This window comes from Protopterus annectens, chromosome 2.part1 (assembly GCF_019279795.1).
Source record: "Protopterus annectens isolate FY-2018-M chromosome 2.part1, PAN1.0, whole genome shotgun sequence".
NCBI classification, from domain to species: Eukaryota; Metazoa; Chordata; order Ceratodontiformes; family Protopteridae; genus Protopterus; species Protopterus annectens.
Genome location: NC_056729.1, coordinates 1,840,954,291 through 1,840,981,625, shown reverse-complemented (window position 1 = coordinate 1,840,981,625; position 27,335 = coordinate 1,840,954,291).

Here is a 27,335-nt window from a genome sequence, read left to right as displayed (position 1 = left end):
TGTTGGATGCACTGATTAATGCAAGTCCAGTCTGCCCTAGGCTTCCATTTCTCAGAGATTCAGTCTGTAAGACCTTTCACTCTGTTGTCTAACTCTGCGCTGCTATGTGGGAGGGGCCTGAGTGCAATATCACAGGGATTCCAGTCACCACTAATCATGTGCCAATCTGGTCCCACGATTTGTTTGACTACTTTTTCTACCTTTTCTCCGTTTAAATTATAACTCCACCTCATTCCTTGCAAATCTTCTAAGAACTTTCTAAAATTAAATTTTGGATGAGGATTTCCCTCAGTGGCTTTCCGGATATCTTCCGTAGTCCAGGGTCTATACACCAGAATAGTTGGTTCCTGTCCTTCTTGCCCTGCCTGAGGATTAGGCACTTCTATAAGTGGGCATATTTCTTCTTCACTCATATATCGTGAATTTCTCCCTATCTGATGTAACTCAATGTCCCCTTTTGAGTTTCCTGCCTGTGTTCGAGATCTGGTCTTGACGGGATCTCTAACAAACGGTTTCGCTTTTGTAGTGTCTCTACTCACAGTGACAGCAGGATATCGCAGGGGTGGACTAATTTGTTCACTGGCATCATATTCTGGTAAAGGAGGTGGAGGGGCTGATGCTATTACTAAGTTATTGTCCTCTTTATCTAAAAACATTGCTTTTGAATTATTACTCTTTTGTTCCCTTCGGTTTACTTCCTCAATCCACCTGTGTGCCTGAGGAATTCCTAATTGACGTTGCTTTTTACCCGACCTCTGGAATCAGTTTTAAGCTGTTTGACAAGTTTGACAAGTGAGGATTTTTCTAGTTTACCATCAAATTCATACTTATTAACCCATTTTGAGTAGTATTTAATATTATCAGCACGCTGTGACTGCATGTATTTCGCGTCTTTGGTTAACGGCGGATTTTGGGACCTTTTAGTACAATTATTACCCATTTTTGTTCTACCCTTTTAATTGTTACATAACTCCTTATTTTTAACGTGGTACCACGGATGGTTTTATAGTCTCTTCAGAATGACTGCCTACCTGCTCTGTTTCCCTGATCTATGACATGACAGTAAACTTTCTGTCCCTGACTTATAAATAAAGTCTTAACAGAACAAATACAAATCTAGTCCCTGATCTAAAACAGAAAAGAAGGTAGATTCACCTTACCTGAGCCTTCGTGATTGATCACCTGGTTCGAGTAAACCCCTCCTTCAGTCGCAGATCAGAATGTGGCTGGCCTCTTTTGTATGACAATTCAGTCGGACAACTTTTCAAATAAGAAGAACCAATGTGGTTTCTTCCCCGTATGGTTTCAAACCACCTGGCCTGTCTGATCCAAGGTGAAGTGAAGATTTCCGGTCCAAAGGACCAATCTGTCAAAGGAAAAAACTTCAAAGACCAATACACGTAAGATTCAGTTAAGGCACTTTAATTTACGTGCAGCCATGAGACAAAAACATGCAAATACAAGGATTTGTCTAACTAACAGGAAGTATGTTCATTCTTATACTATTTTACAAGACATGGCCTTCTAAGCTGACGTAATCAAACACAACTTTTAGCATTGTTCTACAGCAGATGTTACTTCAGATTTTCTGCTGACATGACTAGATTTGTGAGAAACTTTTCAGAAAAACAACTTGGCCTTGGTGACCATTAATCCATTTACAAGCATCTATTGTGCAGTGTTACTTTTCAAGGTACTTTTCTAATACAGATATAAGCAAACGCTGATTGCAGCTCATATTTTCAAGCAAGCTTTGTCCTAATTATCTGTAACTTCTACAGCTGTGTATGTTCTCATGGCACAGCGGAACTCCTTGTCTAGGTTTATACAAGTAGTATTGTTCTATTCATTATTTTCCTAATGCAAGCAGAAATCACCTGCTTCTCAGTAAATTTCCAAGGCACAAGCAAGATTTTAGCTAACAGTACAAGGTCAGAAGGCAACTGCAGTTTGTACAGATTTATGCAGTATGAAATAGAATAAATGTGTTAACTCTTTTCAAGCTCTAAATGCACTAAGCATATTGCTAATACACACATTAATACAGATTTTTCTAACAGCTACCTTTGCATATCCAGAGTATATGGAATCCTTTCATAAATTCACAGGTTCATAGGTGTATACTAGGCTAATGACCACTAGGGCCCTTATAGGTTCATAGGTGTATACTAGGCTAATGACCACTAGGGCCCTTATAGGTTCATAGGTGTATACTAGGCTAATGACCACTAGGGCCCTTATAGGTTCATAGGTGTATACTAGGCTAATGACCACTAGGGCCCTTATAGGTTCATAGGTGTATACTAGGCTAATGACCACTAGGGCCCTTATAGGTTCATAGGTGTATACTAGGCTAATGACCACTAGGGCCCTTATAGGTTCATAGGTGTATGCTAGGCTAATGACCACTACGGCCCTTAAAGGTTCATAGGTGTATACTAGGCTAATGACCACTAGGGTCCTTATAGGTTCATATGTTTATACTAGGCTAATGACCACTAGGACCCTTATAGGTTCATAGGTGTATACTAGGCTAATGACCACTAGGGTCCTTATAGGTTCATAGGTGTATACTAGGCTAATGACCACTAGGGCCCTTATAGGTTCATAGGTGTATATTAGGCTATGACCACTAGGGCCCTTATAGGTTCATAGGTGTATACTAGGCTAATGACCATTAGGGCCCTTATAGGTTCATAGGTGTATACTGGGCTAATGACCACTAGGGCCCTTATAGGTTCATAGGTGTATACTAGGCAATGACCACTAGGGCCCTTATAGATTCATAGATTAGTAGGTTCATAGATTAGTACTAGGCTAATTGCCCCTTTGGGCCATTTTAAGCCTAGCCAGTTACCCATGTGAGAATCAAACCCTGCACCTTCTGTCTGAAAGGTAAACACCTTAACCATTATGCCAACCTCCCACCTTATAGGTTCATTGGTGTATACTAGGCTAAGACCGCTAGGGCCCTTATAGGCCTAGCTGTGCAGCTCAAATGTGACCCATAAATGTGATTTATATAGATGGTGATTTACAGACTGCCTCTGTCCATTAGAGACATAGGAGCCAAACCAGAGAAGAATTTCTGATTACCTATCCTTTGGTTGAAGTTGCAATTAAATAGAGCTAGGGAGAAACTCTGCTTCACTTGGATGGGGAGTCTGTTACAAAGAATGGAAATTCTCTGAGAAGCATATCTGTCTCTCCAGCATGTCCTATCTATGTCACAAGCACAATTTACTTCTTTTAATCTAGTAGTTTTGGTGCTGTTTGTTTTGCAGATGTAAAAATGATCATCAAAGTAGGGTCCAGGGGTGCCTTATATGCCAGGCAAAGATCACCTCTCGGATGTCTGTATGATACTGAGTAAAGAGACAGGCTTTGAGGCAATCAGCATAGGACATTGTATTTACTCCCTGTATTCTTTATGTAAGGAACTTTTGTGGACGTTCTAGTTACTGCATGTGTCTGGTCAGGTACGTAGCAAAGGAGGCATTATACCCTATAATGGGTCTGATGATGGTTGAGTTCTGTTATATGATGACCACTCTGGACCTAGATGCTATGCTCAAAAGTTGAGCAACATAGAAGGATTTTCTTATACCTTGGGCACATGTTGGCCGAAAGCTAAGTTGCTGTCTACATGAGTTCCCAGATCCCTGACTAGATAATAAGCCCAAATACTGTGCCCTCATAAGGATGTTAATAACTATATATATATATATATATATATATTATATATAATAATATATATATTACTATAATAATATGCTGGCCACCTCATTGCTTGTGGGCAGAGGAGGTAACAGTCAAACAGTAAAGCTAAGGGCCATGCGAGCCGGTCACATCTCTGATTACAAGTATCACTGCAGAACCCTTTTCAACAGTAAAGCTAAGTGCCATGCGAGCCGGTCACATCTCTGATTACAAGTATCACTGCAGAACCCTTTTCTTTTACATCATGGGAGCCAGTCCCATCGCTGATTACAAGTATCACTGCAGAACCCTTTTCTTTTACATAGTTTTAGTTACCAGTGCCATGGAAGCTAACATGGCACCAGAAACTAGAACTGTGCAAAAGTTAAGGGCTCCGCAATGATACTTCTAATCTAAGACGTGGCCAGATCACTGATTAGTGAATCAACTTTTAAGAGTGTTATATGGATGACATAGTCACCCAGGGTTGCAGACTTCCAAAAGGTACTAAAATACATTTCTTGGCATTGAGTTTTGAGCCATGGCTTTGGAAACAAGCTTTTGTCTGTATTAGATCTTTCTGAAGGGTGTTATCATCTTATGGGATTCAATGACTGCTCCCAGTTTGCAATCATATGTGAACTTGGTCAGCCAAAGACCTTTGACACTGGCTTTGACATCCAAGAAGTAGATGCCAAAGAGGAGTGGGCCCAACACAGAGCCCTGGGGGGTGGGGGGTGGTCCATTGGTTACCAGTCTCTTTGTGTGGGTGGCCTCACCATTTCTAACCTTCATGCTATAAAGGGGTTTGTACATAGCTCCATAAGTTATAAAGAGGTTTGTACCTAGCTTCGTAAGTTATAAAGGGGCTTGTACCTAGCTCCATAAGTTATAAAGAGGTTTGTATCTAGCTCCATAAGTTATAAAGGGGCTTGTACCTAGCTCCATAAGTTATAAAGGGGTTTGTACCTAGCTCCATAAGTTATAAAGGGGTTTGTACCTAGCTCCATAAGTTATAAAGGGGTTTGTATCTAGCTCCATAAGTTATAAAGGGGGTTGTACCTAGTTCCATAAGTTATAAATGGGTTTGTACCTAGCTCCATAAGTTATAAAGGGGTTTGTACCTAGCTCCATAAGTTATAAAGGGGGTTGTACCTAGCTCCATAAGCTATAAAGGGGTTTGTACCTAGATTCATAAGTTATAAAGGGGTTTATACCTAGCTCCATAAGTTATGGTCTGCAAGGATATGGAACATATCATCATGGAACTTATAAACAAAGACATTGGTAATCTTCAAACTCTGGACCCCACCCAGTTCAGGTTTGTAAAAGGCAGATCATGTCTCCTAAACCTGATAGAGTTCTTTGAAGCAGTCACTAAAGCCATAGACAAGGGTAAGGTGGCTTACACAGCCTATCTAGATCTTGCCAAGGCTTTCAACACCATCCCCCACTCTGGAATTATACATAAATTCAGTACACTAGGTATAAATCCCTATGTCACAAGATGGGTTGCCAACTGGCTCACTGACAGAAGCCACACTGTGAAAGTAGCAGACTCCAAATCCGACTTCAGACCAGTGACAAGTGGAGTACCACAGGGTTCATTCCTGGGTCCTCTCCTGTTTGGTATCTACTTCTCTGAAGTACAGGCTAACACAGAAGGTCTTTGGTTAACAAAGTTCGCAGATGACTTCAAACTAGGAGCCATAATCCAAACTCCTAATGATGTGGACATCCTTCAAAAGGGCCTCACTGAGACAGATGCCTGGTGTCAAAGCCATGGCCTCAAGCTGAATGCCAAAAAGTGCATTGTCATCCCCTTTGGTAAAAACTCTGTACCCATGAACTACAACATAAGCGGTAGTATACTTAACACTGAAAGTGTGATAAGACCTTGGGACACAGGTGGACAGTAGTCTCTCCTTTGATAATCACATTGCCACAGTAGTCAGGAAATCCTTCTATGTCGCACACCTCATCACAAAAGGTTTCTCATCCAGAAAAAAAGAGGTTCCCCTCTACTCATCACTCATTAAACCCATTATAGAGTATAACGCCCCTTTTGGTATGTACCTCACAATACATCTACAACAACTGGAAAGGCTGCAGAAATACCTCACAAAGAGGATTACTGGCCTCAAACAGATGCCCTCTGCAGACTGTCTCAAAAAACTCCAGCTTTACTCCGTTGCATATCGCCTACTCAGAGGTGATCTCTGCCTAACATACAAAGCTATGTCAAACCCAGAGCTGTTTGACATGCTCCACTTAAAGAAATCCCAATCCCTCTGAGCTACATGCTCTAGGGACCTAAACCTTGTCACCACAATAAACAGAACATGCTGGAGGGATAGATTCCTGTCCCAGAGACTTCCCATACTCTGGAATAAACTACCTATCTATATCAAACAAAGCTCCTCATTAGCACTCTTCAAGAAAAATCTTAATGATTGGATGGGAAATAGGAAATTCACCCCTGGGATCACCTCTGTGGCTCTACTCGACAGTGGCACAGTAAAATAATTTTCTAGGATGGCAAAAGCCAGGATACCTTTTTGGCTGGGCTTGTATAGGCCCCGGGGCTGATAGCCTAGTACCTACCTATGAACCTACCTATGAACCTATAAAGGGGGTTGTACCTAGCTCCATAAGTTATAAAGGGGTTTGTACCTGGCTCCATAAGTTATAAAGGGGTTTGCATCTAGCTCCATAAGTTATAATGGGATTTTTGCCTAGCTCCATAAGTTATAAAGGGGGTTGTAACTAGCTCCATAAGTTATAAAGGGGGTTTGTACCTAGATACATAAGTTACAAAGGGGGTTGTACCTAGCTCCATAAGTTATGGTCTGCAAGGATATGGAACATATCATCATGGAACTTATAAACAAAGACATTGGTAATCTTCAAACTCTGGACCCCACCCAGTTCAGGTTTGTAAAAGGCAGATCATGTCTCCTAAACCTGATAGAGTTCTTTGAAGCAGTCACTAAAGCCATAGACAAGGGTAAGGTGGCTTACACAGCCTATCTAGATCTTGCCAAGGCTTTCAACACCATCCCCCACTCTGGAATTATACATAAATTCAGTACACTAGGTATAAATCCCTATGTCACAAGATGGGTTGCCAACTGGCTCACTGACAGAAGCCACACTGTGAAAGTAGCAGACTCCAAATCCGACTTCAGACCAGTGACAAGTGGAGTACCACAGGGTTCATTCCTGGGTCCTCTCCTGTTTGGTATCTACTTCTCTGAAGTACAGGCTAACACAGAAGGTCTTTGGTTAACAAAGTTCAGATGACTTCAAACTAGGAGCCATAATCCAAACTCCTAATGATGTGGACATCCTTCAAAAGGGCCTCACTGAGACAGATGCCTGGTGTCAAAGCCATGGCCTCAAGCTGAATGCCAAAAGTGCATTGTCATCCCCTTTGGTAAAAACTCTGTACCCATGAACTACAACATAAGCGGTAGTATACTTAACACTGAAAGTGTGATAAGACCTTGGGACACAGGTGGACAGTAGTCTCTCCTTTGATAATCACATTGCCACAGTAGTCAGGAAATCCTTCTATGTCGCACACCTCATCACAAAAGGTTTCTCATCCAGAAAACGAGGTTCCCCTCTACTCATCACTCATTAAACCCATTATAGAGTATAACGCCCCTTTTGGTATGTACCTCACAATACATCTACAACAACTGGAAAGGCTGCAGAAATACCTCACAAAGAGGATTACTGGCCTCAAACAGATGCCCTCTGCAGACTGTCTCAAAAAACTCCAGCTTTACTCCGTTGCATATCGCCTACTCAGAGGTGATCTCTGCCTAACATACAAAGCTATGTCAAACCCAGAGCTGTTTGACATGCTCCATAAAGAAATCCCAATCCCTCTGAGCTACATGCTCTAGGGACCTAAACCTTGTCACCACAATAAACAGAACATGCTGGAGGGATAGATTCCTGTCCCAGAGACTTCCCATACTCTGGAATAAACTACCTATCTATATCAAACAAAGCTCCTCATTAGCACTCTTCAAGAAAAATCTTAATGATTGGATGGGAAATAGGAAATTCACCCCTGGGATCACCTCTGTGGCTCTACTCGACAGTGGCACAGTAAAATAATTTTCTAGGATGGCAAAAGCCAGGATACCTTTTTGGCTGGGCTTGTATAGGCCCCGGGGCTGATAGCCTAGTACCTACCTATGAACCTACCTATGAACCTATAAAGGGGGTTGTACCTAGCTCCATAAGTTATAAAGGGGTTTGTACCTGGCTCCATAAGTTATAAAGGGGTTTGCATCTAGCTCCATAAGTTATAATGGGGTTTTTGCCTAGCTCCATAAGTTATAAAGGGGGTTGTAACTAGCTCCATAAGTTATAAAGGGGGTTTGTACCTAGATACATAAGTTACAAAGGGGGTTGTACCTAGCTCCATAAGCTATAAAGGGGTTTGTACCTAGATTCATAAGTTATAAAGGGGTTTGTACCTAGATTCATAAGTTATAAAGGGGTTTGTACCTAGATTCATAAGTTATAAAGGGGTTTGTACCTAGCTCCATAAATTATAAAGGGGTTTGTACCTAGCTCCATAAATTATAAAGGGGTTTGTACCTAGCTCCATAAGTTTTAAAGGGGTTTGTACCTGGCTCCATAAGTTATAAAGGGGTTTGTATCTAGCTCCATAAGTTATAATGGGGTTTTTACCTGGATCCATAAATTATAAATGGGTTTGTATCTAGCTCCATAAGTTATAATGGGGTTTTTACCTAGCTCCATAATTTATAAAGGGGTTTGTACCTGGATACATAAGTTAAAAAGGGGGTTGTACCTAGCTCCATAAGCTATAAAGGGGTTTGTACCTAGATTCATAAGTTATAAAGGGGTTTGTACCTAGCTCCATAAGAGACAGCTCATGTAGTGCACTGGTAATTCAGTGTGGCTATGGTGTGCAGGGTCCTGGGTTTGAGACTTTCAAGGGCTGATTATTTTGTCCGGGGATCACTTCTGTGTCTCTGCTCGACAGTGGCACAGGAAAATAACTTTCTTGGGTGGCGTAAGCCAGGGAACCTTGTTGGCTAAGCTTACGTAGGACCTTGGGCCAATAGCCTAGTACCTACCTATGAACCTATGAACCTATAAAGGGGGTTGTACCTAGCTCCATAAGTTATAAAGGGGGTTGTACCTAGCTCCATAAGTTTTAAAGGGGTTTGTACCTAGCTCCATAAATTATAAAGTGGTTTGTACCTAGCTCCATAAGTTTTAAAGGGGGTTGTACCTAACTCCATAAGTTATAAAGGGGGTTGTGCCTAGATTCATAAGTTATAAAGGGGTTTGTACTTAGATACATAAGTTAAAAAGGGGGTTGTACCTAGATTCATAAGTTATAAAGGGGGTTGTACCTAGCTTCATAAGTTATAAAGGGGTTTGTACCTAGCTCCATAAGTTATAAAGGGGGTTGTACCTAGTTCCATAAGTTATAAATGGGTTTGTACCTAGCTCCATAAGTTATAAAGGGGTTTGTACCTAGCTCCATAAGTTATAAAGGGGGTTGTACCTAGCTCCATAAGCTATAAAGGGGTTTGTACTTAGATACATAAGTTAAAAAGGGGGTTGTACCTAGATTCATAAGTTATAAAGGGGGTTGTACCTAGCTTCATAAGTTATAAAGGGGTTTGTACCTAGCTCCATAAGTTATAAAGGGGGTTGTACCTAGTTCCATAAGTTATAAAGGGGTTTGTACCTAGCTCCATAAGTTATAAAGGGGGTTGTACCTAGTTCCATAAGTTATAAATGGGTTTGTACCTAGCTCCATAAGTTATAAAGGGGTTTGTACCTAGCTCCATAAGTTATAAAGGGGGTTGTACCTAGCTCCATAAGCTATAAAGGGGTTTGTACCTAGATTCATAAGTTATAAAGGGGGTTGTACCTAGCTCCATAAGTTATAAAGGGGTTTGTACCTAGATTCATAAGTTATAAAGGGGGTTGTACCTAGCTCCATAAGCTATAAAGGGGTTTGTACCTAGATTCGTAAGTTATAAAGGGATGTACCTAGCTCCATAAGTTATAAAGGGGTTTGTACCTAGCTCCATAAGTTTGTTGACAATGCCTGAGTGGAATATTGTATCAAATGCATTAGCCTGATCGAGGTGGTCACTATGCATCGTTTTTCTCCTCATCATCATCACCGGTACCTGAAGAGGATGCCCCGCTCCCTGCGAAAGGACCCATAGGAAGTCTCCTATGTCCTTGTTGATAATTTCCATGATAATTCTTTCCATGGCTTTGCAAATAAGACTAGTCAGACTAATGGGTCTATAGTTTCCAGGATCTGTTGAAGGTCCTCCCTGATGAAGGGGATGACCATCACAGTCCTCCATTCACATGACACAATGCCTGTTTTAAGACTATAGTTAAATGATGATTCCCGAGCTCTGATAAGTTGTATTTTAGACTATTCGGGAGGCATCCTGGGATGTTATCAGGGCCCATTGAGGCTGCCTGCTTGGCTTAATGAGTGCATCCAGGACATGTTCCCTAGTTATAGCTTGAGAGGTTATGACTGAGAGTATTTTTGAGGGTGTGGTTGGGGATGAGAGAGGAATAAAGATAGAACTGACTAGTCTAATAATAGGTTTGCTATATTGCCAGGGAAAGGGAGTTTGGCACCATTAACCTCCAGTTCAGCACATTAATGTGGCTACATTTGAGGTTTTTAAAATAGCTGTAGAAGGCCCTGTGGATATCTTTCACCTGGGAGGATATCTTAACCTCAAAGCTGGCTTTGTTTTACCTAATTAGCCCTCTTAGTCATCTATTTACTTTCATGAGAGAGTTTCTGTCATTATGGGAATTACCCTTCCTAATTTTTGCCATATTGTTTCCTTTTGTTGTATATTCTGGTTAATTTGAGATGCCACCAGGTCAGTTTGTTTATTATAGGGTTAGTCCTGGGTTTACTTCTGGCATTGTAGAGTTTTGGAAAGCAATTCAACATAGGCTGAACATCGACTGGCTAAAACTATCGACAACCAGCCCATCTCTCACCAGCATCCTACATGGTTTTCATCAGCTACTTACTGCACCTACTAGATTTAACAAAAATAATAACAGTAGCTCCACTCTTAACTGGATCCTAACAACTGACCCTAACCTGTATCAAAACTCTAGTACCCTACCAGACTCCCTTGGCTACCACCTTCCTATCCGAGTTCTTAGGCATGCTGCTCAGATACCTAAATACCATCTCTATAACGATTGCTGCAAACTCTCCACTTTTAACAGTGAGAACTTTAATCACATGCTAAACTCTATAGACCGGTTAATTCTGAAACACACCCATCTAAGTGATCCTGTCCTTCATTTCAATCGCACTTTTCTCTCCATCCTTGACTCCCTAGCACTTCTCAGAAAAGTAAGAATAAAAGCAACCCACAGTCCCTGACTCACAAAAGATACACTCACTGTTATGAAAAAAGAGACAGCACCTGGAAACAATGGAATCAAACTAAATCACATTGTCTTCTCCAAACCTATAAACAACTATGTAATCTGGCTAAAAAAACATATCAGTCCAGATAAGGAAAAATTCTACTCCAATGCCCAACTCACCCGTAAGTCTAAACCCCCAAAAAATTCTGGCATTCTATTAATGAGATCCTCCACCTAGGCAACCCTTCTAACCCCAACCCTAACTCAACAACCCCCCCCCCCCTTGAAACTACCAGTCTTCTAAATTCATACTTCATTAAATCTCTTCACAAACTCCCCCATAGAGGTCAGAGCAATAAACACACACACCCACTCCACATTTCAAGAGTACTCCCTCTTTCACATTAGACCCCATCCCAACATTCTACATTAAATCTCTCCTGCTTAAGATGAAGCCATGCTCCCCCTCTTCTGACAACCTTCCCCCTTCCTTAAACTAGCAGCTCACTGAATAACCTACCCCGCCTACCCTGTCTCTATCCTGATCAATAGATCTATTCAAGAATCCACTGTCCCACATATATGGAAATCATTCTTTATCACTCCATTACACAAGGGAGGCAACAACAATGAACCATCCAACTACAGACCTATTACTATCCTGTCTCTGTTATCTAAACTCCTTGAAAAACCCATTCACAGACAGCTTATTAAGTACCTTCTAGATAATAACCTCCTAACCCTATGCAACATGGCTTCAGACCCCATCATAGTACATCTACTGTCCTTTACTCAAACTGTTGCCGAAGCCATGGACAAAAATTTACTGGTTTCTTGCCTCTTTCTTGACTATTCTAAAGCACTTGATACCATATCTCACTCCAAACTTAGCGATAAGCTATCACAACTCAGCTTATCTCCCGTTACTATTAAATGGTCTACTCGCTATCTCACTAATAGACAACAATCAGTAAGATGGCAGGCTACCTACTCCCCTCACTTTTCAATCTAAACTGGGGTGCCTCAAGGCTCCATTCTCGGCCCTTTACTCTTTAATATTTTCACAAACCAACTGCATACTTCCTGTACAGCATCTTCCCTGACACAATAAGCAGATGACTATGCCCTTATTACCTGTTCTGACCGTTTATCTGACCTCTTCTCTACTGCTCAACATAGCTGTAGAGAAATGGCTAACAGACAACCAAGTAATTCTAAAGCCCCCAAAAAACAAAGCTACTACTTTTTTTCCCCCAAAACACTCGCTAATCTCAAATCAGCCTTCACCATTTCTTCTATCAACAATACCATCATACAACCTGACCCACATACTAAACTTCTTGGTGTTACTATCAATGACCAATTAAAACTTGATACCCATATTCAGCACTGTATTAAAAAAAACAATCAAAAACTTGGCCTACTCTATAGACATAAAAATATCTAGCCCCTGATTCTAGGCAGAAACTAGCTCAGGCCTTCCTCCTTCCATGTCTACTTTATGCCTCCCCAATCTTTTCACATCTACAATCTACCCTTCTGACTAAACTCTGTCAATCATACTACAGTGTTGCAAGATTTGCTAGTAACCAACCCTACAAATCTCATCACTGCCATGTACTAAGACAACTCCAGTGGCTTGACTTCCCAGCACCTGCTTCACTCCCAGCTGCAAATGACTCATACTCTGCTCTTAAAACTCCTTTCCTGTCCTTCTCTGTCCTCACTAATATCATTTTAATTTATTTTATTTATTTTACAGTTGTTGACCGGGATAGTCCGACTGGGTGCATGTCCATTTTCAGCGGAGGCCCGGGGAGAAAAGCTCCACATAATATAAAACCATACAAGACAACTTTACATAAAATACAAAACATAGTTATCAACAAAACATTATCACCATTTGTTCAATAGTAAAAAGTTACATTGAGAAAAAAATAAAAAATGGTCATATACATACATAAGTTAACTACACAGATAGAAACAGGCAAAGATAGGTTTCAATTTAGGATGCTGTGTTTACAGAGTGTACAGTAGTAGGAGAGACGTAAAAAAGGAAGAATGTAAAGAAACTGTCACTGCAATGATCCCACTTAAATCCAACCTTACCACCTCACACACTTTTAACAATCAGCTATTGCAAGTGTCCTATCTCATTTGCATCTCTTTCTCTTTTCGTTGATTAAAAAAATCTAACTTTTGTACTGCATGTAATTCACATTATTGTAATATCTATGTAAACTTCATTCTCAGGCCTTTTAAATTTCTTATCTTCTCATGTAAAGCACATTATTGCATTGTTTGTAGACAACTTCATTGTCAGATGTTTTTCTTTATGCAACATTGTAATAACTGGCTGAAGCTTTTCTCCTCGGGTCTCCACTGAAAATGGGCCACTGGCTTAGTTGGACTAACAGTTGGACTAACCCGGTTAACAAATGATAAATAAATAAATAAATAAATAGTAAATAGGCTGCTCCATTCTCGTGATTTGGAGGGGGCACTGAATTTTGACAAACCATCACTTAATAAAAGGTAATTTGCCTTGTAATAGTTCCTGTCACTGGTTTTAATGGAATTATGGAGTTGATTTTAATTTTGAAGGAGACTTATGGTTGGATATTACAATGGAATATCAGACATGGGGGTGGGCAGCATTCTTCCATATATCTAAGTATGAGGTCCAGTATGTTGGAGACTTTAGTGTGTGTTTTCACTATTTAGTCAAGGGTGTTTGTATTTATGAAGTTCAAGAATCTCTGTGCCTGTAGATATGAGGCCATGCAGGATTCCCTGTCTATAGAGGGGTAATTAAAGTTTCCCATGAATAGGGCGTTAAGTTGGATGATAAGTGGTCCAAGTACGTATTGTGAGATTCTTGGGACATGGAGGGTGACCTATAGGCGGCTATGATATGGCAGGGGATTTTGTCTATGGTGATCTGAAAGTGGAGAACACCAGCATGTCATCCTGTCTGACCACCCTAGAGGTGTGCTTTTTATTGATGTATATTGCGACACCTCCACCTTTAGCCCTTGCTGTGCAGCTACTGGTCTAAAAGTGTGGAAGGCACTGAAAGCTTGCACTGTTGGGGTATTCTCTGCTAGTTTAAACCATGTCTAAGTAACTACACAGATGTCTATATTCTCAGGTTTGAGGGGGGGTTTGGAGGGAGTATAGTTTTTTTTTAATTTAGGCTCCTGGCATTGAGCAGTAACACCTTAATGTACAATTCCATTGATTTTGCTTTGTCGGTAGTTTGTTAATTAGGTATTGCCTAAACAAGGGACTATAGGGGTGGATAAAGTTTTAGCCAGTATTTAAAAGCCTAGAGGGGAGAGGTGCAGACCTTCCTTGGCAAAGCAATACAGTCTGCTAACCTTCTCCTCCCAAGCCGACAAATACTGGATCCCCTTAGAATGACATCAGAAAGACAGCCAGTTGTTGAACTCACTCATTTTTATGCTCATATTGTGGCATCATCTTCAGTGATACATTGTATCATTGTATCATCCTCAGTGATGGTAATATGCTTTCATTGCTAGGATTTTATGCCAAACTGGGGCACATAGTCTGAAAGCTCCATAATATATCTATTCAAATAGTCCAGGGAGGTACATCTCTGGTCATTTATACCTACATGGGCTATGATGGAATCATACTTTATTTATTTATTTATTTATTTATTTATTTACATTTGTTGACCGGGAGTGTCCAACTGGACGTAGGTCCATTTTCAGCTGAGGCTCGGGGAGAAAAGCTCCATAGTTAAAATAAACAGACAGTAGTTACAGTGGATTACATAGCGATTAACAATTTAACATAGCAATTACTTACAACACATTTACAGATGAAGAACATAGTACATCAGTAGACAACTAGAATCTTTATCTGTGAAGTACATAACAGACATTAACAAATGCTACAATAAGAAGTTCCTGCTGTATAATAAGTACTAGGCTTATGAGCATCTGAGCTTGCTATAATCAAGGTAGTTAGTGGAGTGGAAAGAAAGGAAGTGGTTGGATGGGGTGAGTGATATTAGAGTGGGAGTTGCAAGGGCATAGCCAGCATGTTTTTAGGTGGGCTTTTAGTAAAGTTTTGAAGTGGATGAATGATGGTACAGAGGTAATTGTGGGTGGGAGGGAGTTCCATAATTTGGCTATGGTGCAAAAGAATAGTGCTTCACCAGCAGACTTATTGGCTTTAGTGATCTGCAAGTGACTTTTGTTGCTGAATCTTAGTGGTCCGGTGGCGCGATAGGGTTGAAGTAGATTCTGGAGAGATGGGACATTTAGTGGATGGTTTACTAGTTTGTGGGCGAGTGAGAGTTGATACCATTGAAGGAGGTGAGTTTGTTCAAGCCAGCCCAGTTCAGCAAGTGAGAGACAGTGGTGACTACAGTAGGATGCCCCTGTGACAAATTTGGCGATTTTGTTGTAGCAGGTCTCTAGCTTGTTTAGATTGCATTGCCTTAGGTTGGTATATATTGGAGAGGCATAAAGTAGGGTGGAGATAAGGTGGGAATTTGCTATTGAAATCTTTGCTGCTTTGGTGAGAAGTTGCTGATTTCTGTATAACGCTCCTAGTTTTTTGTGGACTTTTTTTATGGTCATGGATATGTGAATGTCAAATTTTAGTTTATTGTCTATTTCCATTCCTAGCAATTTGGTGTGTTCAGTTGGGTATATAGTGGAGTTGTCTTTTGCTGTGATGTTAAAGTGAGAGTTGTTTTGAGTATGTTTGATGGGTTGGAAGATTAGTAGTTTAGTTTTGTTTGGGTTGAGTATTAATTGGGCATCGGATAACCAAGTTTCAACAGAGGAAAAGGCTTCCTGTGTGACCTTTTGCAGTTTGGGTAGGGAGTGGGCTGAGCAGATGATGGTTGAGTCATCTGGGTATTGTATGAGTGTGCCATGTTTGGTGGCAGAGGCTAGATTATTGGTGAAAACAGAGAAGAGCAGGGGTCCAAGGATGGATCCTTGGGGAACCCCTATGGAGACAGGTAGTTAGGGAGATATGTCATTCTGCCATACAATGGATTGTTGGCGGTCAGACAGGTAACTCTGAAACCAGTTGGTGACTGATTGTGAGAAGGATAGGTTATTGAGGACAGAGATAAATTGTCTGTGTGGGACCATGTCAAATGCTTTAGAATGGTCTAGGAAAGTAGCAGAGGAGAGATAGCCATTGTTTTTATGCTGAAGGATAGTGTTAGTAAAGGAGCGTAAGGCAGTGGTGGTGCTATGGTTTGGTCAGAAACCATGCTGAGTATTGGAAAGAAGGTTGTTAGTAAGGAGGTAGTCTGAGACCTGCGAGTGTATGCATCTCTTTTGTATGTTGGAGAGTGGAGAGAGAATAGCTATGAGGCGGTAATTGGTTAGTTCTGTGGAGGATCCACCATTGTGGAGAGGAATTATATGTGATACTTTCCACAGTGTGGGAATGTAACTTTCTGACAGAGATTGATTAATCAAGATGGATACTGGGTAGGCCAGAACATCAGCTGTGATTTGTTGGTATTAACTTGAGAGGTTGTCTGCTGCTAATTTGGTGGGCTTAAGTTTAGTTAAGAGTTTTGTATGTTGGAGGTAGGTACAGGAGAAAAAGAGAAGGCAGTGGGGAGATTACTAGTTGAAGGTGTGGGTTGGAGGGGAGGGGGTTGTGTTGTTTAGCTAGTGACATTATGGTTTGTGTGAAGTGTGTGTTGAATGAGATAGCAATATTTTCTGAGGAGTGAGGAATGTTAGGAGGAGGGGGACTGACTTTACCTGGGTGGAGGATGGAGTTTATGGAGGACCAGAATTATTTGGGGCTGTGTTGGGAGGAGTCTAGTGCAGACTGGTAGTATTGGAATTTGTCCTGTTTTATTAGCTTTTTGACTCTATTGCATAGTTCTAGGAATTTTGTCTAGTTGAGGGGGTTTTGGTTTTGCACCAGTGCTCCCAGGCTTTATCCCTGTTTTTCATTTCTGACTTAGTGGTTTTCTGTAGCCATGGGGAGGGTTGTGCTTTGGTTCTAGAAACTCTTATGGGGGCATTGTAATTAAGGATGCTCAGGAAGGTAGTATTAAAAAATGCAACCGCGTCATCAAGACTGAGGTACTTTAGAGGATGCCAGTTGCATTCTTTGAGGAATGAGATGAATGTGGGTGGGTTAAAGTTTAGTTTTTTATGTATCTGACGGTAGATGACAGGTTTAGCTTGGTATAGATATTTTTTGAGTAGGAATGTTGGGGAGTGATCACTGAGGCTATCTGATAAACAGCCTGTTATATATGACTGGGGGCTCTTACTGACTAGTATCCAATCCAGGGTAGTGTGCTTGCTGGAGTTTTTATTTATCCTGGTTGGTGACTGGACTAGTTGGATGAAGCCATGAAGGTTTACATGATGGGTTAGATGGTTGCCAGAACAGGATTTCCAGTCAATATTGAAATCACCTAAAATGATAGTTTCTTGGGGGAGATGGTGGGTAGACCAGGTGAGTAGGTTTTCTAGTGGAGGGATGTTTTGGCCAGGTGGGAAGTAGCATCCAATTATGTTGATAGTTTTGTTTTGGTTTATTTTGAGGTTGGTATATATTATTTCTTCATTGCCTATTTGTGGAGCTGATGATTTTAAGAGCTGGATGTTTAGATGCTGTTTAAATATTATAGCTACACCACTTCCTTTCTTGTTTAGCTGGTCTACTCTTAGTATGCCGTAACCGGTAGGGAGCATTTGCTCACTGGTAATGTGAGGTTTTAGCCAGGTTTCTGTCAGGATGACTATATCTGTGGAGTACAAGTCCATGGTGGCATGGAGTTCATGGACTTTGTTGGATATACTTCTAATATTTAGGCTTAGTAGAAGGAAGTCACTTGGCTTTCTGTTGGCTGTAATATGGGAGAAGTTGTGGTTTCTAGTCTGATTATGAGGATTAGGGTTGGAGATGGTAGGGCCAGGGTTGGGGCGGATGTCTCCACTTAGGGCTAGTTTTGATATGCATGAGGTTATTAGTTTTCTCAGTTTTTGAATGTGTTTGTTTATAATGGAAACTTTATGATTGTGCTCTGTGGGTAATAGGTATGGTGGGAGGGTTACTATGTTAAGTTGTTGGGATGCTTTATGTTTGAGTAATATAGTTGGTAGAATATGTGGGGGGTGCATAGGGATGGTTCTTGAGCTGGTGGGAGGGGAGCTGAGTATGGGTGAGACATGGGTGGTGGTGTGAGTAGTAGTACAGTGGTAGTGGTTGAGTGAGGGAATGATGGAGCTTTGGTAGGATGTAAGATATGCAAGGAGAGTGCATGCCGTGAGCATAGGTAAGGTATGCTTGTACATGTTAGTTGAGGAGGTGTGATAGTAGTGGAAAGATGGAGGAGGTAGTGTTGGGTTAGCGCTGTGGTTGGCTATTGGAAAGATGGGAGGGGTTTGTGAGTATAATAAAGGTGGGAACACTAGGGGCAGGAAGCAATAGGGGGCAGGGTGGGGAGCGAAGCGGGTAGAGACCCTGCTAGTTGCTCTTATAGGGGGGCTGGAAACAATCAGGTAACCGAGTTAACTGATAAATGAACATATGATAGTGACAAGGGTGGTTGTAGTTGTAAAAATGGTGCCTGCCACAGGTAATATTTATTAACTTTGGGATTGGCTTAAGGTAATAAACAGGGAAGTGGGAGGGGAGAACAAGGGTGTGAGCAGGCAGTTCTTTGTACTGCTGCTAATGAGCCAAAGCAAAGACAAGTTTGTGTTTAAGAAACAATCAGAATTGACCAAGGACTGCTCTGAAACTGTAAGTCATTTCTTAACCATTACTCAGGTGAAAAAACAGGATAACCTTGTATCGGTAGGCTACTGTGGTCTCAGTGTAAATTAACAAACACACAGTATTTATCAGTCATGGATACTATTTGCTAACAGAAGGGAATAAGAGAGAAAGTGGAAGATGAGTGTGTGTGTGTGTGTGTGTGTGTGTGTGTGTGTGTGTGTGTGTGTGTGTGTGTGTGTGTGTGTGTGTGAGTGTGTGTGTGTGTGGGGGGGGGTGCTTACAAGCCAAAGCAGAGTGCTCTCCAGGGGAAAATTAATATTGGCTCAAACAAGTAGACACATACTCAAAGTTAACTTTAGCTGTTTGCAGACAGTTCAGACCCTGGTACCTGTGGTGTGGTGACTTGAGTGCATGCGTGATTTGGCAGATTCTGGCTCCAGATAAGCATCTAACAGTTATCATTTCATTGTTCAGCCTGGTTAGTGGGGCATCGGTATATGATACAATTGAGTCATAGGATCATAGGTTCATAGGAGGTTACTAGGCTAATGACCCAAGGGCCATTACAAGACTAGCCAAGTTTTACCCTTATTTCCACAATCAGCACCTATCACTCCTGCCCAAGAGGGATATAGGTGGAACTCCTGGGGTGTATTTAAGGTTACCCATCCAATCGCCCAGACTGCATTTGAAGAGGACCAATGAGGTGCTCTGCTTGTTATGAAGTGGGAGTCTGTTCCAAAGGTGTGGTAACCTCTGGGAGACAAATCTCTCCTTCCAGCAGGTTCTATTAATGTCACATACCTGATTAAGGCCATTAGAGTGAGTAACCTTTGTACCATTTGACTTATGGATATGCAGCATTTCCAATAAAGCAGGGTCAAAACAGAGTCCCCTATGATGAGAGTCCTGGGAAGTGTGTTTCCTTGCCTTAGGGGCTCAGTGTTTGGGGTTTCACTGACAGTAACAGTATGTGTGGTGTTAGGTGTTTTTTTTCTGAGTGCCTTTGGGCTTACTGAGGCAAAGCTTTGACAATGGGTGTTCTAGGTGATCTTTATTGATTAGGAAGATTGCTTTTAAGTGCATCAGCATATGTGAGTCTATGTGTATGTTCTGCCCTATGTGAGAAGGGTGTTGTCTGTGTGGTTTTTGACAATCTGAGGTGTACTTGTATGCGAGAGTTTAGCCTCTAGTGTCATTGTGTAAGTACACCTCTCACATACTGTGTCTGCTTCTTTAAGGATTAAGTGGTTGTTGGTAAAACATGAGCAATTGCTACATTGTCTCAAGATGCCCAAGTCCGCCATGCTGGCTACAGAGAAGTTAAGAAGTTGCATAACCATACAGTCCAGTCCTTTGATTGGTGAGCTACAAGGGTATCCATACTGATCAGTCCTTTGATTGGTGAGCTACAAGGGTATCCATACTGTCCAGTCCTTTGATTGGTGAGCTACAAGGTATTGGTGTATTGGGGTTAGAAGGATATTTAGGGTGCGGTTTTAGAGCAGATTATCCTAAACAGTACTAAATTCTAGTAACTTTAATGTTTAAACAATACTGAATTCAACTAAATCTGTAGATCTTGCCACTTGACTCCCACCTAACTGCTCTAACCTTGTCGGCACACAAGGTATTTGCTCTATATTACTGTTTTATAGCATATAGTTGTATGGGCTATTATTTATAGGTGTTAGCCACTGCTAACATCACTGCTAACCCACACAAATGTAGAAAATTTATAGCAGCACAGATAAAAAGAGAAAACTAACTAATCAACGCTCTGGCCACCAAAATGACTATAAAATAAAATAATATAAAATGACTTTGAGTATATTTGTGTATTTCTCAACTCAGATAGACCAGGAAAACACATTATGCCACAAGATGAATAAATCTAATCCCCCCCCACAATGCAAAAACACAGTGGAAGAGACCCACACGTGCAATGCTACCACAAATGATTTAAACAAATAGCTGGAAATCCCTCACTGAAGGCAATTTCAAGACAGTCTTACAACAGTAACATTGAGGTAAAGAGCATTTTTTACAAAAAAATTAAATGCACACACCAAAGCAGGAAACAGTAGTGATCTTTCAAAATAATTTAAGTATAGTTTATCAGTCAAAGGAACTTAACTTTGGATGACACCGGATGCAAGTAAAACACTTCTTGAGTGCAGGCTAGGACTCCAGGCTTTGCTGAGCTCTGAAACATGGGCAGGGGACAGTACGTAGCAAAGATAATTTACTCAGGATCAATGCTGGTTTGCTGGGTGGGCACTCAGTATCATGGGTCTGTGAAGAGCAATGGGTGGGAACAGAACCTAAACAGCTTATACAACAGTCAATAGCAAAGAAAGAAAGAAAGAGGAAGGGGCTTCAATCAGATAATCGTACGTGGTGGGGGGCACAGATACTGCCTTATAAAACAACAGCAGCAAAAGGGTGGCAGAACTGGGAAGAACAAGCAGGGAAGCTAGAGAGGCATCCAGTCAAATAAAGGCAATATTGGACCTCTTTCAGAAACGTTAGCTTTATGCATTAGTGGAGGATGGGGCAGACTGAGAATGCAGCTTTAAGCAGGTAACTGATAAGCAGAATATGAAGGCACTGAAGTACAAACTGGAGCAGAGACAATTCTCTGAACTTCTACTGCAGTTTAAGGCACCAGACTATGCAGAAATGTACCAGCAACACTGTGCATGGAAAAATGCAGTAATAAATGATTGAGCCACACATCTGGCAGCAGTAGTAGGCAGCTCTGTGAAATAAACTACAAGACTATGACCCAGCAGGGTTTAGCATACAAACAGATAGCTTTTACATGAAATTCTACTTGTGAAAATAGAAATGCAAAATTATGCAGAAACACAATCTTCCCATAACTGCTAATTAATAAACAAGATTAAGGTCTCAAAACAAACTAAAAAATGTAATCATATGGAACAGAGCAGAAAAGTACAAAGTAGTACCATCATGCAGGTCACTATAAGTGCAACTCAAATAGTTAAACAGAACTGAAACAATTAAGCAGAAATTAAACAATTAAAATAATTTAATTCTCTTGGGGAACTGAAATAATTGCAGAATCAAAACAATTAAGATAATTTAATTTTCTTTCCATTTTGTTTTAGAAAACTAGTTACTCAGTTCGATGTTTGCTCTGAGAGTATTGATGGAGAAGTACACAGAAGGTCAGAAGGAGTTGCATTGTGTCTTTGTGAACTTAGAAAAAACATATGACAGGGTGCCTAGAGAGGAGTTGTGGTATTGCATGAGGAAGTCAGGAGCGTCAGAGAAGTCTGTAAGAGTGGTACAGGATATGTACAAGGGTAGTGTGACAGCAGTGAGGTCTGCGGTGGGAGTGACGGATGTGTTTAAGGTGGAGGTGGGATTACATCAAGGATCAGCTCTGAGCCCTTTCTTATTTGCAATGGTGATGGACAGGTTGACAGACGAGATCAGACAGGAGTCCCCGTGGACTATGATGTTTGCAGATGACATTGTGATATGTAGTGAGAGTAGGGAATAGGTGGAGGAGACCCTGGAGAGGTGGAGATATGCTCTAGAGAGAAGAGGAATGAAGGTCAGCAGGACTAAGAATATATGTGTGTGAATGAGAGGGAGGATAGAGGAATGGTGAGGATGCAGGAAGTAGAGGTGGTGAAGGTGGATGAGTTTAAATACTTGGGATCAACAGTTCAGAGTAATGGTGAGTGTGGAAGAGAGGTGAAGAAGAGAGTACAGGCAGGATGGAGTGGGTGGAGAAGAGTGTCAGGAGTGATTTGTGACAGACGGGTACCAGTAAGAGTGAAAGGGAAGGTCTACAAGAGGGTAGTGAGACCAGCTATGTTATATGGATTGGAGACAGTGGCATTGACAAAAAGGCAGGAATCAGAGCTTGACGTGGCAGAGTTGAAGATGGTAAGATTTGCACTGGGTGTGACGAGGATGGACAGGATTAGGAATAAGTATATTAGAGGGTCAGCCCAGGTTGGAAGGTTTGGAGACAACGCCAGAGAGGCAAGATTACATTGGTTTGGACGTGTGCTGAGGAGCGATGCAGAGTATATTTGGAAAAAGATACTAAGGATGAAGCTGCCAGGTAACATGAAAAGAGGAAGGCCTAAGATAAGGTTTATGGATGTGGTGAGAGAGGACATGCAGGTGGTTGGTGGGATAGAGTAAGATGCAGAGGACAGGAAGAAATGGAAACAGTTGATCCGCTTTGGCAACCCCTAACAGGGGCAGCTGAAAGAAGAAGTTACTCAGTTCAACACCTCTCCAAGTCTTGGATAAAGAACCAACACTCCCTAGTTTTGATGATCTGGATAGAACACTGGGAGACTGAAGGTTTCATTCAAAGTGAATTGAGAAACAAACTTTTGCATGAATGAAAAAAAAAATGTTATTTCTTCTTAAAGAAACCCTCTCTCTGTGGAAGACAAGATAGGATTCACCTACCATGACAGCCAGCAACTCGGATACTATTCTTGCAAATGTCAGGACAAAGATAAGAACAGTTTTACATGTAATAAACCTCAAGTCTGTTGATGTGCAGGTTTAAATGGAGAAAGCTAACATTTCCAGGACAAAGTCAAGATCCCAGAAAGGTGAAACCTGTTTGTGAAGAGGTCTCAGATGTAACACTTCTTTCAGAAACAGTTTTACCAAAAATATAGAAGAAAGTGGAGGAACCAGGGGGAGGCGTACTGAAATGGCCTCACAATGTACCTTAATAGGAGTACAAAAGGCCACAGGCTAGTAAATGACACAAATAGTTAAGCGACAGTGGTACATAATCCCTGATAGGGCCCTGGTTATTGTCTGGGCAGCAACTAGGAAAATCTTTTCCTCTTGGCAATGTAATGTTTTCTAGCAGCAGATTTTCTTTCCTCTTTTAGTACCTGTTGCAAGTCCCCTGAAAAGAGGTGAATAAAGTGACTTAGAATTGAATAATGTATGCAGTTAGTTGAAAGCATTTGATATTAGAGTGTATAGAAACTCCCACTGTCTGGTGAGAGTAGGCCTATTTTGTGAGAAAGCTTGTGGTAATTGCCTTTGGCCAATTCCACAAGAAGGGAGAACCAGTGCTGCCTAGATTTAAAGGGAGTCAACACATTTATTTTTGGAGAGTCCTTCTGAATCTTCACAATTACACTGGATATCAGTGGAAAGAGTGGAAGTGCACATACATTCCCATCCATGAAAATGTAAAAGCATCTGTTTTCCTGGCCTGCTTGCAAGGAATCCCAGAGCAAAATGTGTTCAGCTGTCAGTTTTGAAAAGAGGCAAACAGACCTACTTAAGGTGTTCCCCACAAGTACATCAATTCCCAGAAGTCTCTGAGATAAATTCCTGCCTTTCCAGCTGTTTTTATTCATATCATAGGCAAGGTTTAAGTCTTTGGAATGGCTAAATCTGTTGCAATTTTTTGTGGATATGCAAGAGGTCCATCATAGTGGGGTCTGACAATTCCTTGTATGCCAGGCATGATCTCCCCTCAATAGTCTGTAGGAGACATAATACAGAGATAGGGCTTTGAGGCAGTCTACATAGGATATGTCACTTTTATCCTGTATTTTTTTAGTGAGGAACCTTGGTGGACATTTCAGTTGTTGGATATGCCTGGTTAGGTACATACCAAATTGTGCATTGTACTCAATGATAGGTCTGATGAATGCTGAATATAGTAAACAATATCTTCTTTGGACCTAGATGCCATACCTTTGTTTACAAGTTGCACAACACAGAATGATTTCCTCACTACTATAGACAAGTGATGGTCAAAGGCAAGATTACTGTCTATGTGTGTCCTCAAGTCCCTGACTAATAGGTCATCTCTTAGGGGTGTGTTGGCAGTAGGATATTTTCCAGAAGTGGATGACTTTCCAAAGGATACTATTATGCATTTCTTGGAATTTCATTTTAGTCTATGGCTGTGGCACCAGTTGATTGTCTGTGTCAGTTCTCCTTGGAGAACATTTGTGTCAGTGGGATTCAATGACAGCTCCTAATTTCCAATAATTTGCAAATTTAGTCAGCCAGAGGCCATTGACATTGGTCTTGAGTTCAGAGAAGTAAACACCAAAAAGAAGAGGTCCCAGGACCAATCTCTGAGTGACTCCACTTGTGACTGGCCTCTTTGTAGAGGTGGACTCCCCAGTTCTAATGTCCTATGTCATGTCTGTGACCCAGCTGGCTATCCACTAGGTGTCATAAGGGTTTGTACCTAGCCTCTTAAGTTTGTCAACAACGCCAAGTGGGGAATTGTGTCAAGTGCCTTGGCCAGGTCAAGTTAGGCAGTGTGAACCATTTTGCCCTCATCCATTGTTTTCGTGAACTCCTCAAAGAAATCCAACAGGTGGAGTAGATGTGACCTGTTTTTGATGAAACCAAACTGGGTTGGTTCCAGTATTTGGAGTTTTACGATATCATTATTGATCATTTCCATGATAATTCTTTCCCTGGCTTTGCATACTGTATGAGACTAGTGAGACTTACAGGTCTGTAGTTTCCAAGGTCTGTAGATGGCCCACCTTTGTACAGAGAGATAACTGTTGCTGTTCTCCATTCATGAGGCAAGAAGCCTGTCTGGAGGTTACAGTTAAACAGCTATTCCAGAGGTCTTGATAGATCATGTTTCATGCTATTTAGAAGGCATCCTGGGATATTGTCTGAGCACATTGATGCAGTGGTCTTGGTTTTAGAGAGAGCATTAAAGATCTACTCTCTAGTGATAGCAGGGGGAGCTATATTTGATGGTATTTCATGAGGGAAGGCTGATGGGGAGAGAAAGGTAAAGTTGAATCTTAGTTTGTCAGGCAGCAGGTTTTCTATATCCTCTGGATCAGTATAGGTGTCTCAATTTACAATGAGCTCTGCACAAAATTGTGCACTGCCTTTGAGGCTGTGAACATAGCTAAATAATGCCTTGTGGTTGTTCTTGGCATGGAAAGCCAAATTTACCTACAATTTGATTTTGGTAGACATTATTTGTCCTCTGAGTTATTTGTTTAGTTTGATGTGAGGGCTTTTATCCTGCTGGGTGCTGCACCTCCTAATTTTAGCCATGATTGTCTTCCTTCTGTTATACACCCTATTGAAGTTGTGATTCCACAAGTGTGACTTGTATTTGAGTTAGTTCTGTACCTCTTCCTGGTGGGTACAGCTGTCTGTATGCAGCTATTAACATGCTTGTATAAGGTTTCTGTTAATAATTCTGCGTAGGCAGTAGTATTCGCAGGGTTTATGGGAGCTTGAATTTTGCTAAGTTATCAGTGAATAGCAGGGAGGTAGCCTTAGTTTCTCAATATTCCAGGTTTAGCTGGAGTTTCAGGTTTTATTTTTACTTCAAAGGAGACCATTTCAGTTTTCTGACCTTACCTGAGAAGACATTACATTAGGGGTGTGCAGCACACTCCCATATTAGTGCGGACCAGATACAGTATAGCTGCAGGGAATACATTGTAGTAGGGGATGTGCAGCACTCTCTCCCATATTAGTGAGGACCAGATACAGTATAGCTGCAGGGAAAACATTGTAGTAGAGGATGTGCAGCACCTCCCATATTAGTGAGGACCAGATACAGTATAGCTGCAGGGAGGACATTGTAGTAGGGGATGTGCAGCACTCTCCCATATTAGTGAGGACCAGATACAGTATAGCTGCAGGGAAGACATTGTAGTAGGGGATGTGCAACACACTCTCCCATATTAGTGAGGGCCAGATACAGTATAGCTGCAGGGAAGACATTGTAGTAGGGGATGTGCAGCAAACTCTCCCATATTAGTGAGGACCAGATCCAGTATAGCTGCAGGGAAGACATTGTAGCAGGGGATGTGGAACACTCTCCCATATTAGTGAGGACCAGATACAGTATAGCTGCAGGGAAGACATTGTAGTAGGGGATGTGCAGCACTCTCCCATATTAGTGAGGACCAGATACAGTATAGCTGCAGGGAAGACATTGTAGTAGGGGATGTGCATCACAATCTCCCATATTAGTGAGGACCAGATACGGTATAGCTGCAGGGAAGACATTGTAGCAGGGGATGTGCAGCACTCTCCCATATTAGTGAGGACCAAATACAGTATAGCTGCAGGGAAGACATTGTAGTAGGGGATGTGCAGCACTCTCACATATTAGTGAGGACCAGATACAGTATAGCTGCAGGGAAGACATTGTAGTAGGGGATGTGCAGCACCTCCCATATTAGTGAGGACCAGATACAGTATAGCTGCAGGGAAGACATTGTAGTAGGGGATGTGCTGCACTCTCCCATATTAGTGAGGACCAGATACAGCATAGCTGCAGGTAAGACATTGTAGTAGGGGAAGTGCAGCAGTCTCCCATATTAATAAGGACCAGATACAGTATAGCTGCAGGGAAGACATTGTAGTAGGGGATGTGCAGCACTCTCCCATATTAGTGAGGACCAGATACA